The sequence below is a fragment of the Epinephelus fuscoguttatus genome, linkage group LG21 (assembly GCF_011397635.1).
Source record: "Epinephelus fuscoguttatus linkage group LG21, E.fuscoguttatus.final_Chr_v1".
In the NCBI taxonomy this organism is placed as follows: Eukaryota; Metazoa; Chordata; class Actinopteri; order Perciformes; family Serranidae; genus Epinephelus; species Epinephelus fuscoguttatus.
Window position 1 is genome coordinate 20,973,290 of NC_064772.1, and position 17,119 is coordinate 20,990,408.

The 17,119-nt window shown below is 44.5% G+C and overlaps 1 protein-coding gene across 1 annotated transcript in view; it reads right to left on the reverse strand.

Annotated features, from left to right (window-relative positions):
* Window positions 1–15,323, reverse strand: part of boc (BOC cell adhesion associated, oncogene regulated) — a 30,703-nt gene extending 15,380 nt beyond the window's left edge. The window contains exon 1 of the mRNA XM_049565038.1: window positions 14,944–15,323. The gene's annotated coding sequence lies outside the window, so the exon portion shown is untranslated. The remainder of the gene's footprint in view (window positions 1–14,943) is intronic.
* Window positions 15,324–17,119: the final 1,796 nt, after the last annotated feature.

Genomic DNA, 17,119 nt, shown 5'->3' on the forward strand with positions numbered 1-17,119 from the left:
CTCTATTGTACTTGTATACACACACGTACACAAACAGGCAGCCATTAAGGAAACACAACCCAGGCGAGGCGGTGCACTCTGCGGTACCCTCAGCAGCCAAACTCCAGACACAAATAAAGCCTTTCTTTTCTGTCAGCCCCCATCTCACTGCTGACCCCATCTCCTCCGCCTGTACCCGCACCCATCCAGCCTGCGTTCATCAAAGGGGCGCCCTCATTCTGCGGGCCGTAACCCGACCCCTCCACCTTCCCGCTCAGGTGTAACCGATACAGGTAGAGGGTCCAGGAGGAGGAAGGGGGAGGGAGAGGGGAGGAGAGGGGAAAACACACAGGCTGCATTCAGGAGTTGGGACAAAGAACAACTAATGAGCAGGAGGACGGGGAGGGGGACGGGGGGAAATATATATCACAACAGCGAGGAGTGTGCATGAGATGGAGGAAAGGTGGGGTGTATTATGGGTGCAGTTTGTATTTGCGGGGAAAATGGAGAAGGTGACAGTAACGGTCAGTCTATTAACAGTTAAAGCAGAGAGGGGAGCTTTTCTCTCTCCCTTGTCGCTTACTGCCAAGTTTCCCAAATTCTTTCCTGTCAGGTTAAACTAACAACTTCCCGTCAGGATGAGGAGGGTGGTCCTGCAAAACTGAATCTCTCCTTCTCCCTCTCTCATATACATACATGTCACCGAACATGCACACACTCAAGGGCATAAACTGTCCTGCGACGGCGTAGTAAAAATGGAAGCACACAGCGTTCTCATACATATTTGTCCTGATCTTATTATGGCAAGGGATTTGATTAATGAAGCTCAGAGACTAGGGACTACACACACACACACACACACACACACACACACACACACACAAGGGGCCAAAGCAGGACAGTAAGAGAATGGAAACTCTTACAGTGCACCTTCATCATCTAATGGCAGCAGTGAAAATGTTTAGCTGCCTGGCACATTTATTGAAAATGAGCAAAGCAGCAGGCTGATGGAAAAACAGCTGTCAGCTACGCCAACTGCCACACTAAGGCCACACATTACTCTGCGACGTTTTAATTGCATATTATGAATGTGTGTAAACTCTTTTAAATTGTTAATTCTCACGACATGAACAGCTCCGCAGAACTCCAGTCCAACTCGCAGGACTGTAAAGACTAGTCAATTACTCACATAGTGAATCAGCAGTTTTTTTATTAATTTATTTGTCCTGCAAAAAAGCAATTTATTTTTTTGCAGCACAAACAATCTGTTCACACTATAACACTAACAGCACCTTTAAAGTTTATATGGTTGACCTGTGAGCAAACAGTTGCTTATTCACACATCCACTGTAAATGGTGCATTAGCTTTCATTTGGAGTCGTGTCTTTGACCACCTGATAAGTGCAAGTCCAATTTTCACTCTCTTTTAGCTCTATTTTTGGTCTCCACCATCTCATGAGGGAAACATCACACTTATTCGCTGCCAAATTCTTCAATATGTTTACAAACAAATTACTAACTTTCTGCTGTTTGGTCCTAAGCAGGTAGGTTACCAGGGTTGAGTAATTTGACAAATGTATCGGCTGTATGGCTGAGTATATCACCAGTCTTTATGTTTGGGCGATTTTTGTCATTTTATTTTGCTAATTTAATGGTTTGCCTCAGACCAACAAATAAGAGCCGCTGCTCGGCTAGTAGCAAGAGACAGTGAGAAAACAGCGTGTAGAGCCAGAATATTTTCACATCTAACTCAGTGAATTAAGAGTTTATTTCAACCAGAGTTGGTGATTGTTGGAACAGTGAAAAGACTAAGACTGTTTTATTTTGTTTCTGATAAGTCTTAATGAAGTGTGTTCACGATGAGGAAACAAGGCAATTAAGATTTCAGATCAGGAACACATGAAACTTGAATTAGAGGGTGTGCAATTGTATTTTCTGTTTTTGTCTGTTTTCTTGATATTTTGTGAGTTCATTTTATTTAGTTATTGGACTAAAAAAGCTAGGAGAGCTTTTGAAGCGCACACACACATCTGCGCTAATATATCTGCAGTCGCTGCTTGTTGGGCTGACAGTGGTCTGTTGGAAAATTTTAATCCACCTCTTTAGTGTTCAACTTGTGTTTAGACTTATTAAAACTGATGAGAGCTGTGAGAGTGAATTAAAACACTACAGTTATGGGCCCAGAAACCAAAACAAAGAGCTTAAAGACACTAAAGAATTGGGCGATAATTCTCTGTATATATAAAATACATTTTTAATGCAGAAATGACTAACATTGGCTCTTGCTTCTCAAATGTGCAGCTTTTCTCTCATTCATCTTCATGCAAACCGAGTATCTTTGTTTTGGGACTGTTAGGGCCTTTACACATTGGGTGATGAATAAAATGATTCATATCAGCAGTGATGTGAATTTGCAACAGTTGCAAAACTTGCTCAATAAAGAATTGTGATGCAAATTTACAACAACCACTAGAATCATAGTAGAGCAGCATCTGGCAGTCAGTTTGAGTTGTACTGCCTAAGTTACTTCAGGCTATTCTATTAAGCTTCCAATTTGGGGATGTCACCATGGACTGTGAGACTGTGACAGCCAGTTTCAGTATTTGGATATTGAAAATAATCCCCAGTCGCTGTCGTACATACATGTACAGTTTAATTCATTCCCTCGGCCACTCAGTGCAGCCCATCAGCCGTGGCCTCGCTCAGTAAACAAACACTGAGCTGCTGTGGAACCAGGAAGCAAAGCTGAAGGTCTGTGGCTTCAGTGGCTGGTCGCTGTATGGACACAACCCGGGACAGCTGCCCATGAAAAACACACACACACACACACATCTGTATGAAGCACCTGTCCCGACTGTGAGAGTCACTAACCGTAAAAACCACACCAGTCAATCTGCCGACCGGACACACAGCAGGACACGCTAACCGGCCGGTGAGACCTCTTACCTGTCCAATTTGTCTTTCACACACAAATGAAAGTGGCGACAGTGAGACAGGAGGAGAGACAGAGACAGAGATAGAGCTTTGTTATAAGAGCGGTATGAGAAGGCCCCTCATATATCATCACTCCCTAAAAACAGCCATACTCCTCTGAGCCTGTCTGTCCGTCTGATTCATTAGTCAGCTGGGTCCTGTGTTTGCTTAGCGGATACCCTGCCTCAAGATGAAAAGTTGGCCTGACATCTATGTCCAACTTTTTCCATCCATCCTTCCCAGAGAAATCACAGACACAGAGAGGGAGAAGAGCCTCCTACGCATCAGCGAGACTGATAAAAACCAGAGCATATGCACAGACAGCTCCCCTAAATTAAGAACCGAGGGAATGTGTGTGTGTGTGTGTGTGTGTGTGTGTGTAGAAGTGTTCCTGCGACTGTTTTGTTACAGCCTTACCAGTGAGGAACAACGCTGCGTGGCCAACACTTTGTGGGAGCAGCTTTGTGGTATTAAAACATACTTCAGTGACAGTGCGCTGAGGAGAACTGTGTGAACTGCTCAAATCTGCCAGTTCTAGTGCACAAGTATGATTATAGGGGAGTGAAGCTATTTGTGTAATCATGTTGAGAAAATGACACTTGACTACTGTGAGATCTGAAGAGCTGACTCCTTAAAGACCAAAAAGGGGGGAAAAGTCTGACATTCTGACTTGGCAAAATCCTGGGATGAACCTCAAAGCTGCTATGGTGACCAATCAAAATGTGTCAAGCTGAAATGAAATGTCTGGTCGAATTCAAAGCTGTGTTTACTTAATGTGTTTTATCAGACACCTACTAATTCATATCAGAGTTTCTTGCACAACTTCTCTGACGTGTAACATTTGAGACGTTTTGCTTTTCTTGTTGAATGAAAAAAGGGTTTTGTAGAAAGGCTTGATTATTTTCCTTTAAGTAACGTGTTAAAAAAAAGTTTAATTTCGCTGTCAGTACTCAGCATTGTACTGCACTTGTGTCGAAAAACTTCAAATGACGCCTAGCCCCTCCAACAGGTGGGCCTTACACGGTAACAGATGTTATGTATTCATTTATTAGACACATGAACTGACAAAAACATTAATTAGGGATATCAGTGTAGACACTGACCTCATTAAATGGACTGGATATTGGACATGACATCACTGATGTACATTACATGGAGTTTCTTTGTCAATGATGTCATCACAATTTAGTGTTTCTACCATCAGTTACACGCTTTGCTTGTCACATGTATTTGCTTTTACTTTTAATACCTTACACAAAAATGATTTCAATGAATTTCATGAAGTGTGGTATAAAGATGCAACAATTTATCAATTGGTTTAAGTAATTTTTTGCGAATTTGTTTTTTTTATTCTTCTTAAATGTGAATATTTTCTGTTTTTTTGTGTGTTTGATTTTCATTTTTTAAACTCGTCTGTGACAGTAAACTTAAATTCTTTGGGTTGTGAACAAAATGCGACATTTGATGACGTCATTGTGCGCTTTCAGAAACACAGCTTTTGCATTTTTCAAACAACTACTCAGTTAATGAGAAAATAATCAACATATTAATCAATGAAATTAATCATTAATTGCAGTCCTAGACCTTATTGATTGGAATGGATACAGGCTATGTCGTCACTAATCAATGATGTCAGTGTTTCCACTCTCAGTTACATCCTTAACTCGTTGCATGCATTTGCCTTTTCCCTAAGGTAAAGATGTTTTTACTGATTTCATTAAATGTCATTAAGTTGTTCGTTTGTTTTAGGTATTGGTATAGTAATAGCAGACTCTCATGCTGAGATATCAGAATCTGTATCAGTAAAGTAATAGATTGGTGCATCCCTACCATGGACACAAGAAATAGCTGTTTCATTTTAAAGGTAAAGACACAGAGGCCTGACTGCGACTTGACTTGTATTTTGGTTTTAAAGACTCATGACTTTGCCGTCAAGGACTTCTGACCTGACTTGGACTTGTCTTGGATATCTGTGTCTTGACTTGGACCCAAGTGAAAAGACTTATAACTGTATGTATCATAAAGAGGGCGAGGGGAAGGAGAGTTCCAGGTTGTGTCGATGGTGTGCAGGCATGCATCATGAGTGTAGGTATGCAAGTGCCTTATATGTCGTTGTGGGAGAGAGTCACTTGACAGAAGTTCATTGTGAGCGTGCTAAGTAAAGACACCGGGGCCCCTGTTCTCCCGGGCCACTGCCAGTCCCATTGTCCCCCTGCCTCCGTGGATAAATTCATTTTGACAACCCTGCTAATTGGATAAAACCAGACTGGAGCCACCTCCCTGAGCTCTCACATTCCATCTGCTTTCTGGCATGGAGAGGACACACAGGAGGGGCGGCGGTGGTGGAGGGGTAGCAGGGTAGTAACTCCTTCTGAGGAGCTGAGCTGTTGAATATTTATCACCTCCCCAAACTCCCCTCTTGCCCTCCCTCCTCCCCCAGTTTTACGTCTTTTTACACCCCGTGCCCCCCCCCACCCCCACCCCCCTCCCTCGAGGTTCTCCAAACACCACAAAGCCCCCCCTTTAGATAAACACATGCGGTGTCAAGTGTGAGGAGTGCCGGGGGTTCAACTGCTCCGCTCGGGCCCGCGGCCCACAATGCCATGCCGCATAGCTGCCATGCGGGAGGCCGGTTGCCCCTGGCGACGCTAACAGGCAGAACGCACCTTAATAGAGTGGAGAGTCATTGTAAAGCAGTGAGCCGGTGCACGGACAAAGACCCCACGGACCCCTGGAGAAAGGGGAGACGCTACTCTGAAGGGCCCAGGGAAGAGCTGATGGGCCCTGCTCAATGACCAAAGAGAAGGAGGGGGGGGGGGCTCAATGACCAAGAGGTTTGAGAGTAGAGAGTTTGGGGAGGAAAGGAGGAGAGGGAGGGGGGGTTCAGTGCTTCTATGGATTGATGTGAGATGGGTGAAGGGGGTTTATGGAGGCAGTGGGGGGCGGGGGGTGGAGAGGTTGACTGAGAAAGCAGAACGGCGACTCAAATTAATAGAGAGGATGTCAACTGGCGGGTGAGCAGGAGGAGAGAGCAGGGCCTCGTCAATGAGAGGGTGTGTTTGAGAGAGCGTGTGTGAGAGCGTCGCTGAATGTCCCAACATATTTTCCCCTCACTCTGTCAATGTGTTTGCTGATCTCTCTCGGTTTGGGCCAAGGTTGGTGCTGGGTGGAGGAGGACGAGGAGGATCCGGAGATTGCTTAACAAACCAGTGGCACACTATCAGACCATCACATGGTACCAGAGCAACAAAACAACAACACAGAGGGGGAAGATTTTTAGGAAATAATAAGTAATCAGTGATTGGATTGCTAAGGCTAAAACTACAAATTATTTTCTTGATTAATTGATTAGTCGTTTGGTCGATGAAATGTCAGAATATCATTTAAAAATGACGATCAGTGTTTCACGAAGTCCAGGATAACATCCTTAAATGATTTGTTTTGTCCACAACCCAAAGATAATTTGGGTGTACTGTCACAAAGAAGTAAAGAAACAAAAAATATTTACATTTAAGAAGCTAGGATCAGCTGACAACTAATCGATTAATTATTGCAGTTCTGATCTGCACTGATATCCCCAAGTAATATTGTATTTTTTCAATGTATGTATCTATGAACTAACTTTTTGCTTGTTATTGAGGTTTATGAGATGATTAGAAGGGAAGAAATGGTCTGTCGGGTATCAGTGTGTCAAAAATAACCAAAATACATGATATTCATAGAGATCGTGTTGTTGGACGTGGCTGCCTCTACCTCAAAGTGTCTCCGATAATTCAAACTGAAGTGGAGAATCTCTGCTGTGCTTCACACGAGCAAAAACTTGGCAGAGAGCAGATCTTAAATCTATTCCCATCTATCTCTCGGACACAAGAGAACCTTCTGGAGTCTTATCCTGGCATGGAAACTCTGCCCAACAGGTGGAGAGGGGGCCAGTCCAAATCCTCCACTCGAGACATCACTCGTTCTCATGCCATAAAATTACACATCAAAAGCATCTCAGCATCCCTAACGAGGCTGAGAATTTACCCCCTCTTCCTTCATAATACTCACTCACACACGCACACACACACACACACACATATGCACACGCTTCACAAAGTATTAACGAGCTATATGCCCGTCCAACCCCTCCTTCGCCCCCCGAACCGACACTAACGAGCTACAGAGCGTCTCGAGGATTAACGAGAGGGATCTGGACAGGCCCGCCGTGTAGAGGAGGGGGGCGTTCTAATCAATTAGGCACCGAGGCATTTGCATAATTTAGATAACGAAGCTGAATTAACCACGGAGAGCTAATTACTGTGCCACGGTGAACACACCCACCCACATTCCTGGGCCTGGTGTGGGATGCCAGCATGCCCACCAGGGGCCATGGGAACAGGATCGGATCATCGGCACTGCCGCGGGAGTGTGAGCCAGACAGACGGACCAAACAGTGATGTAGGGAGCATCAGCCAATCAGATCAGAGAGAGGGAGGAATGGATGAAAGAAAGAAAGAGAGATGGATGGATAGACAGAAGGCTGGAAAGACACCAAGAAGGGAAAGAAGGAAAAAAGGACAGACAGATGATAGAAGGCTGGAGGGAATGAAGGAAAGAAGGTGACGGTTGGAAGGGAAAGAAAGTAGAACGGGTAGATGGATGGAAAAAAGTAGGAGAGGTGGATGGATAGCAGAAGGGACAGATGAATGAACGGATGGGAGGAAAGAAAGATAGATGGATAGAAAGAAAGCAGGAATGACACTGAAATGGACAGACAAGTAGAAAGTAGGAAATAAGGATAAAGAAAGGATGGATGATCAGATAGAAGGAAAGAAGGAAAGAAAAACAAATAGATGATAGAGGGAGGGAAGGAAGGAGATGAATGAATGGATGGATGGGAAAAAAGAAACATAGATGGATAGAAAGAAGGCCAGAAAGACACCAGGACGGACTGGGAGAGGAAAGAAGGATGATCAGATGGAAGGAAAGAAGCAATGACAGGTGAATGGATGATAGAAGGAAGGAAAGGAAGATGGATGGATGGTTGGAGGGAAAGAAGGCAGAAAAGATAGATGGAAGAATAGATGGAAGAAAAGAAGGAAGGCTGGATGAACAGAAGGAGGGAAAGGTGAACGAATGGCTCAATAGAAGGAAATAAAGATAGATGAATGGAAAGAAAGATGGCAGGAAAGACACCTAGATGGACTAGGGAGAGGAAAAAATGATGATCAGATGGAAGGAAAGAAGTGATGTAGCAATGATAGATGAATGGATGATAGAAGGAAGGAAAGAAAGATGAATGAATGGATGGGAGAAAAGAAGAAGGGCTGGATGAACAGGAGGGAAAGATGAATGAATGGCTTGATGGAAGGAAATAGAGGTAGATGAATGGATAGAAAGGAGGCAGGAAAGACAGTAAGATGGATACATGAGGGGAAAGAAGGATAAAGGGGCAATGGATGATTAGATGAAAGGAAGGAAAGAAAAATGAATAGATGGATCTATGATAGATGGAAGGAATGAAGGAAGTTAAGGTAGATGGATAAGTGGATGTGGCAAAAGAGGGATGAGTGGATGGATGGAAGGAGAAAAAGGTGAATGGATGGAAGGAATGAAAGGCAGGAAAGACACTGAGATGGACAGAGGAAAAGGGGAAAATGGATGATAGGATGGATAGATGATGGAAGGAAAGTAGCAATTATGTAACAATAGATAAAGGGATGACAGAAGGAAGAAAAGGATAAATGGATGAAGAGAAGAATGGAATGGATAGATGGAAAGAAGGGAAGAAAGATGGCAAGAAAGATTGAAAAGATGGATAGATGACAGATGGAAGGAAAGAAGCAATGATAGATGACTGGATGATGAAAGGAAGGAGAGACAAGTGGATGAATGGACAGATAAAATGAAGTAAAGATAAAATGGATGAGTGGCTGGAGGAAAGAAAGAATGTTAGGGAAAGCAGAAAATAAAGAAACAGAAGTAAAGAGGGGAGGATAGACAGATTGAAGGAATGATGAAAACCAAAGATGGCTGACTAGCTGCAGTCTAAAACGCTAGAATAAAACAAGTCTAAAAACTTTGACCACGCTGACTTTAAACCTCAATGAAAGACACACTGTAAACATGTTATCATCATACATGCAAAAAAATACCATAAATAAATAACATTTTTATAACTGCTTCTCAAAAAAGACTGGATGACTTTCAAGTTTTGGACAAACCAAGAAATTAAAAACATCACTATGGAAAAAAACCCAATCATTATATAGTACAGTATGTGTGTGAGTCTTATTTGGTGGCACACACACACACATTTTTGAGAAAAGCTTTGGGCGAGCATCAAGAGTCTCAGTACACAGATCACACACACACTTAATCATTCCCATACAGGGCTGGGAAAACTAACTAATACCCATGATTTCACAGTGCTCATCACACAAACACACACGCGCATGCAGTTACATATTTCATTTACCCACAGCCATTCTTTCCCTGCACACACACACACACAATTGATGACACATAAGCAAGCAATCACACAAACTCCTATTACATGGTAAAAGTATACTCACAGAGGCACATAAATATGCAGACCTCAGGAAGTTTTTCCAACACCAAATGTCAACACGCACAAAAACAGACTACCACTTCACCCCGGCCCGCGAGATAAACTACGTACACACCACGGCATTCGTGCACGCTAATATAGGCTTTCATAGCTGTACATATCTGCAGCCTGCTCCCTGTGTGTTCCTGCATCGTAGGGAGGGAAGGAGCGAGGGAGGGAGGAGGGATGAGAGGGGGTGAAAGGGGCCCCAAACTCCTTTGGCAGCTCATGCATCAGAGTGAATGGAACCAATTATAAATCAAGAGCAATTTCTCCCCATTATTCAGCAGGAACCAGGAGGGGGGAAAAAAAGAGATAGACTGGCCCTACAACTCTCAGTGGGAGACGAAGGAAGGAAGAGAAAAGCAGAGAGAGTGAAATATTATATGAAAAACAGATATGAGGAGGCATTAGGAAATTGAGATAAGGCAGACGGAAAGAGAGATGAGGGAATGGAGAAAGGCCGTAAAGTTATATGAAACAAGCGAAGGAGAACGTTATAGGAAAAACAGCTACGGGGAGGAATTAGAAAACGGAGAGGAGGCAGGAAATTAAACAGAAAGCGAGGGGTTGCGGGGCGTCAACTGTGCAGGAGATGGTGCAACCGGCTTTGACTGCTTACTCCACGGTTATAAAGTGGAAGCTGCTGCTCTGAAAGAGTTTCTTAAGAGGAGAAACAGCTGGAGGAGGCTTGTTTCAAAGAGAGCTCTCAGTGTCAGGAGCTGGATTTGCGTGGTACAGTAGAGCTACCACTTGTCCTGTCACTCAGAGCCACGGATGTGCGTTAAACTAAAGGAGGAGGAAGGGGGGGGGCTGCGAAATATAAAATAAAACCTCACACACATTTAAGCAGAGCACAGAGGAGCGCTGTCGATGGAAAATTCCAGTTGTGATAACCTCAGGGGCCCAATAACTAACTAATCTGGTGCCCAGTGATTTATTCTGTTGAATCATGTCTTCTCCTGCCAGTTTGACATTCTTCAATGATGAGTTTTTTCTCTCTGGGGCAACACTTTAAATCTGATTATTGGTTAAAGCCCTGGAACACGACCCAGATTCCTTGACGTTTCTGGCGCTTTTATTGTTTCATTCGCACATGCATCACGACAGGAATACATTACGCAGTTATCATTACAGTGTATAAAAGGAGTACGAGAACTAACTGGTCTAATAAAGCTGACCAAAGTGACGCCAGTTTTTAAAAATGTCTGTGCTGAGACACAAAGAGAAAAAGAATGACTGGCCAGAGCTTAAATTGAACAGCCCCAGTCGGAGAGCAATCTTGTGCCTGTGTGTGAATGATCTATTAGAGCGTCTGGGTTGCTTTTGGCTCGTAATAACACCCCCTAATCTTTGTCCAAATATCTGCTTTGCACACACAGGGCTATTTGTCTACACACACACACACACTGCTTTCTTACCCGAGTCTGGAGTTGATCAATGATCTAACAGCACTCACTCCAGACTCACAATGTGTGTTTGTGTTTGTGTGTAAGAGGGAGAGAGTGAGAGTACGGCTTGGGTAACTTCATTATCCAATCAAGAGCTTCTTAACTTTTACTTTAAGTAGTGGAACAAATCAACTCAGCTGGTTTAAAGGCTTTGGATAATCCCTATTAGGTGGTTAAGACAACAAATGAGAGTGAGATTATATTTATGATACAGATATAAACTGGACGGGCATCAACATGGCTTCTGAATATTAGTTGGAACTTTAAAAGAAGGTGTTTTCCATCTCTAAAAAAGCAAATTCTCTTGTGACAGATGTCTCTTCTTTCCTTACGTCCAATTCATCTTCATCCCCGCCTCAATAATCTCCCTCTGTTTGATCACGGCCTGTTTAATTAGCCTCTCCAACTCTCTGTCAGATTTCTCCCTCACTATTCCCCCTCACATTCCTCCTGCTCTCGGTCTGTGGTCCTGGCTGACAGGGAGGATCAGGAGGAGAGAGGTATGCAACCCCAGGGGAGGAGCCTGGACCCCGGCCACCTGCCGGTCCAGGTGTCCCTCTCTGGTTATCCAATGTCCGGACACAGAGACCCTCCCGGGGGCATGGGGCTTGAGCCCGTGCCTCCAATCTGTCAGCGCTGGAGGACTAATGCACCGTATGTCAGCAGGCCAGTAACGTTCGGCTCTGGGAAATGATGCAGCCTTATTTGGCGATGAGTGTGTTCCTTATGAACATTTAAGAAAAACTAAACTACCCCTTTCTCCCTCACACACACCTTCCTCCTTCCTTCTTCTAATACAGTGATCTCAAAACGACCATGCAGGTGAGGCCAGTTGAGGACCACAGTGACAAGCAATACATTCCAGTGCAAAGAGATAATCCTGATTGGACAGGAACTATCACTCACACACACATCTGTGCAGCAAAGGCCCACAGATTGTGCCTGCAGGCTGTTATGACTGCATGAGTGTACCCGCTGTCATAGAGATGAAAGCATGCCCTCAGGAAGGATTTTTTCTTCCTCCTTTGTCAATTAACGCCAATGTTACACCCTCTACAATAACAATGCTGCTATCCAGCACCGCAGTCAAACCTCTGGAACTTTGGCTCACAGACACTGAGATCGGAGCAGCAACTGATGGAACCGCTGGCTGTTTGTAATCTCGAAATGCATTTCGACATCCATCTTCATCTAAAGACTTTGATTTACATCCAGATGTAAAAACACACCAGGCGACAGCCAAACAAGTTAAATCCTATCCTGCCACTCGTATCTCACATCACGGTTCAATATGGCAGAGTAAATTTCGAAACTGAGATACGAGTAAGAAACTCTATTGCTATTGGCTGCGTACCTAAATCCACACAGTAACTTTTCTTTTACAAGCTGCAACACATATGAAATCTCAGCTCCTATAGACACTGGGATGAAAAACTATCCACAAGCTTCTGGACAAATAGTGGAAAACTGGCAGCTTTTGTCTCCGCTATATTTCTGCTTGGCAGGTAACCAAGATCAATCACATATAATTTCAAGTTCCAGCCTTGCTGTAGCAGTGAGACGAAAAAAAAGAAGGCTGCTAAAATCTGACACATATCAGGCTCTGGAACCAAAAGACAATAAAGTTAGTTTCCTGTCCTGACATAGAGGTCTCATTCGCCTAAAGCTATGCACATTTTTAGGCCAAAAAGTATAGCGTGCAGGGTATTATACACTTTTAAGGACAGCTTCCAGGCTGTAGCTGTTGTTTTGGCCTGGGAGTGCGGCCTGAAATCATTCGCCACAGTGTCCTGTATAGAAAACAACATATTATAATACTCCTATAGGGACTTGAAGTGTGCCTGTGGTATTCAGTAATGGATTGAGTCTACTTTAGTGAATCTAGGGCTGCAGTTTCATTAGTGTCTCAGAGCTTTTCTTCATCCCAACATCAGTCCAAAATCCAAAGATACTAAAGTTATGATCAAAACAGATGAAGAAAAGAAGCAAATCCTCTGCGGAGGATTTGCTTCTTGCATCTGCGGAGCTGGGTGTTTGACATTTATACCCAAAAAACACTAACCAGTGATCAAAGTGGTTGATGATTCACTTTCTGCTGCTGTATTTCTGTATTAAAGGAAACTATTGTACTTCCACTTTGGCCATGGACTGCACCCTGAGAGCTGTTCATTCAGCATCATATCCTGAATAACATCATTATAAACCTGCTATAGGGAAGTGTGTCATTCAGTAATGAACTGGGTCTACTTTACTATAGTCCTTATTGTTTTATCCTCTGCAGGGTTTATATGTCATAGTTATAACTAACAGAGGCTGCACAGTACTGAAATATTCTGTGATTTTTTGCATTACCTCGTGCAAGATTGATTATGAACTCCTCTAATTGTGTTTTTCCAGTTTCCACATAAGTAATCAAAAGGGCCAAACCGTGTGAGAAACAAGCAGATAATCAGAGTGGAATCAATTAGTCCAACTTTGATCCACCCGACTGCCAGAGATGATCAACAACAACAACCAACCCTGCAACCAAACAACAAGAGGCTCCTTTTTACTGAGACCAATTAATTCCCTTATAAGCTGTGCGCCTAATTGGAGGAGGCCAGGCCATTCGTTTCGACTTTTAATCCAAGTGACATTGATTCAGCGGGAACAATCGGGCCCTCTTGTCTGATGCCATGTCCTGTCACTGAATCGCCGAGGTTCCTCCATGCGAGGCAGCGGAGGCTAAATGTAATCCAAATAACAAAACGACACCTGGGGTTGGAAACTTGAGCCCCTGCGGCTGTTCCTGCAGGCCTCCTCCATGTCCGCGTACCCCCCTTTCCTCCTCCTCCTCTGCCTCTCTGCACGGCCCCCACGGTGAGTGACACCCCGGGCCAAACACTCATTAGCAGCTCGGGGATTAAGACAAACATTTTCTCATTAAATCAAACCTGAATGAGACGATGGTATCAGGAGAGACTCTCTTGACAGGGAGGCAGGATGCTGCATTCCTGGCTGCACTGAGCAGCTGTCACTTTATCGGAGGCTTTAATTAGGTTATTCTGACACCGGACTTTGATTTGGGGGGGTGAAGGGGGAGAGCCACTATGGACATGCACTCCTATTATGATTTTCTCTATGCAAACAATAAATTCTGAGCAGCATTTTGTGCAATAACAGCATGCATTTTTCAAAAAAAACCTCCTCATTTTCTGGGGAACACATTTTTGTTAACGTGCGCATCATTAACAAACATGATGCATCATTTTAGTAGCTCTCCCTCACTGTTCCCCAGCCTGCCTCTGCATAGCTGCACTCCCCGATGATAATATGGGGGTAAATCTGGCACGGCTCACCATGTCTGTTTTCTGTTACCCTATGGGAGCGACTATAGGCTGCGGCCTGCAAAACGCAGACGCATTTTCCCTAAAAAAACACACTATGTCCAAAAACAGTGCTTTGAGTTTCTGCAACGTGTCACACAACGCTGATTCCTCTCCACAGACATGCATCGTGCTGCAATAGTTTGCGGATAGAGACAGAAAATTAAGGAAAACTTGGGAAAATATGGACGCAGCGCTCAACCAATCAACAACAGGCTAAGTCCGGACGCAAAGTTAACGTTTCTCATTTAATGTAACTTTAAAACCAAAAGCAGAAACACGCGTTTCCATCCAAATTAAGAGGATCTGTGTTGCGTAAAGTTTGTTGGGAAGTTTACGCGCATCGATAAGCTGAAATAACAAAACAAATGCGGCTATCAAAGCAGTCACCAGCATGAAGTAGTAATCTAACACCTAAATCACAACTTTGTGTGTAAATAAAGTAGCAAGTAAGTCGGTAAATACTTCCGTTAGGCTGCAAACACGCACCAAAGCTGCTACTTTTGTGAACAACTTTGTAAAACATGTTGATACAAAGCGTAACAGCGCAAAAACATGAACCGCATGAAGAGGTAAAACTTACCAAAACTGCTGTATTTGGTGCTCACACCTCGTTTTAAGCGAGCGATCTCCTCTTCTGCTCTCTTCTGCGGTGAGTTTTAGTCCCAAGAAACAGCAGTTTTTACTTCTCTTTTCCCTCTAAAGCCTCGCTGCTTTAGTAATTTACTGCGATGCCACCGACATTTTCTTCGGCTCCCCAAGTTCTCACATTGAAAGGCCGTTTTTGGATGACTGAGCTCTCAAACAATTCTCCCTTTTGCGACGCCTTTTCGGGTCCTCCCACTTCCCAAGCAGGAGGAGGGATCTGAACAATAGGGACTGGCTCCCAAAATCCCAGAGCTGGGTGCTGCGCCGCCGTTTCTCCACACTACAGATCCCTACTCACTGCACATGAGGACTTTCCAGAGGTTGTGCGTAAAACTGGAACCAGGAGCAATACTTTTAAAGTATATATGTGTGTGTTTGATAATTAAAAACACATAGAAACTTAATTTCTTAAAAACTACGGTGTCCTGGAGGAGAAAAGTGCGCCCCCTCCCCCTCCTCCTGCTCTGTTCCCCCTGATTTGGTATGCCTTGGTCCTCACAGAGTTTGTATTGACCCCCGTCCATTGAGGCCTGCAGGCCCTCCAGTGCAGCTGTGCAGTGCTGTGCTGTGTTGTGTTGTTGTGAACTGGACGGGCCCAGTCAGGACTGTGCAACACACACACACACACACACACACACTCATAGCACAGTGATCACAGCTTGACCCCCCCCGCGCTCACTCTGGAATTCTGTTCTCCACTTCAATCAGCACACTTTGAAATGAGGGGAGCCGTTCCTGTCCAGTTCATTAATAACTGACTATTCCCAGATCACAGGGTTTGATAGGGGGGTCTGATGGTGGGAAGCCGGCCGCGTCTTGCCTCTGTGAACACAGGAACTCCCACCATGATGTACCTGAGGGGTTATTGCAACCCAGCAGGGCTCCATTCACCGACCAGCTGTGGCATTTTATGACACCTGTTGCTCTTGTTCAGGTGAAAAGGTATGTTTGTGTGTGGACGCTTTTTCAGCCCTTTCAATTAATTAAAACCCCACTCCACATTAGAGTACACACATCCCTTTGACTTAATACCCAGCAGGATGTTCCAGCTTCAAGATGTTTTCAAGCAGTCATTAATCGTGGGTGTTTTCCAGTGTTGTGCTGCAGTTTGCCAGCAAGCTCTGCCAATGTTTTGGTGTTGTTGCTACCGAGCAGGGCTCTGTTTGTATGTGGCTCCCTCACACTAGCGCCACCCTGCACTGCACTGCAGAGAAGAGAGACAGAGTGGGGAGAAAAAAATGGGGACTCCCAACCCCAAAAAACCCCTCCATGGTGCCCCCCCCCCCATCTCTCCATGCAGGGCTGGATGAATTAGCTCGGGACAAAAGGCTTTGTGGGCCGGCCATGAAAGGCCTATTAACCATACTGCATCCCCCAGAGGCCCTGCCCGTAGGACACCGCCTCCCAGAATGCCACTCTCTCAGCAGGCCGCAATCCCAGCATGCACCGCTTCCCTTCAGCGCTAACCCTTGTCACCCCTGAGCCTCACTATAGAGCCCCACACAGATTGTCATGTAGATGATTATAAATGTTGTTATGAAAGTAATGGAGAGCGAGAAGGAGAGACGGGGGGCGTCGGCGCCGTGTGTTGCTGTGGTGTGATTTGTGCGTTTTACCAACAAAGAAGAAGTTAGATGGAGTGAGAGCACAGGGTGAGTTTTGGGTGTTGGCTGTCAGGTGTGAACTCATCCAGTGTGTCTCATTATTGAACGGTGTATTGTTCATCAATGAGAGTGTGTGTGGAGTAGGAGGTGATTTTTCCTCAAGGGTCTCAACCGTGCGACGCTGCCTCCTCGCCGACCTCCTCACTCCATTGTTTAGCTGGGCGCCATGACAACGACCCGCTCTCTCCTTCCCTCTCTGTATCCTGCTGACCTTAGCAGCTGTGTCACTTCCTCAGTGTGACAAAACCAGATTGAATCACAAACACACTTGTGCTTTGTGGTGTATACGAGTACTAAATCAGCACACTTTCACTCTCACGTTCATTAAAGCAAGACAGAAGAGGAGTCTTGCTCTTTTACGCTCGTATACTGTTTAACTATTGATCATTTAGGGTGTGCTGCTGATCTAAAGCTGCCAAGAGGAAATATCAAAGGATAGCCAGGGGT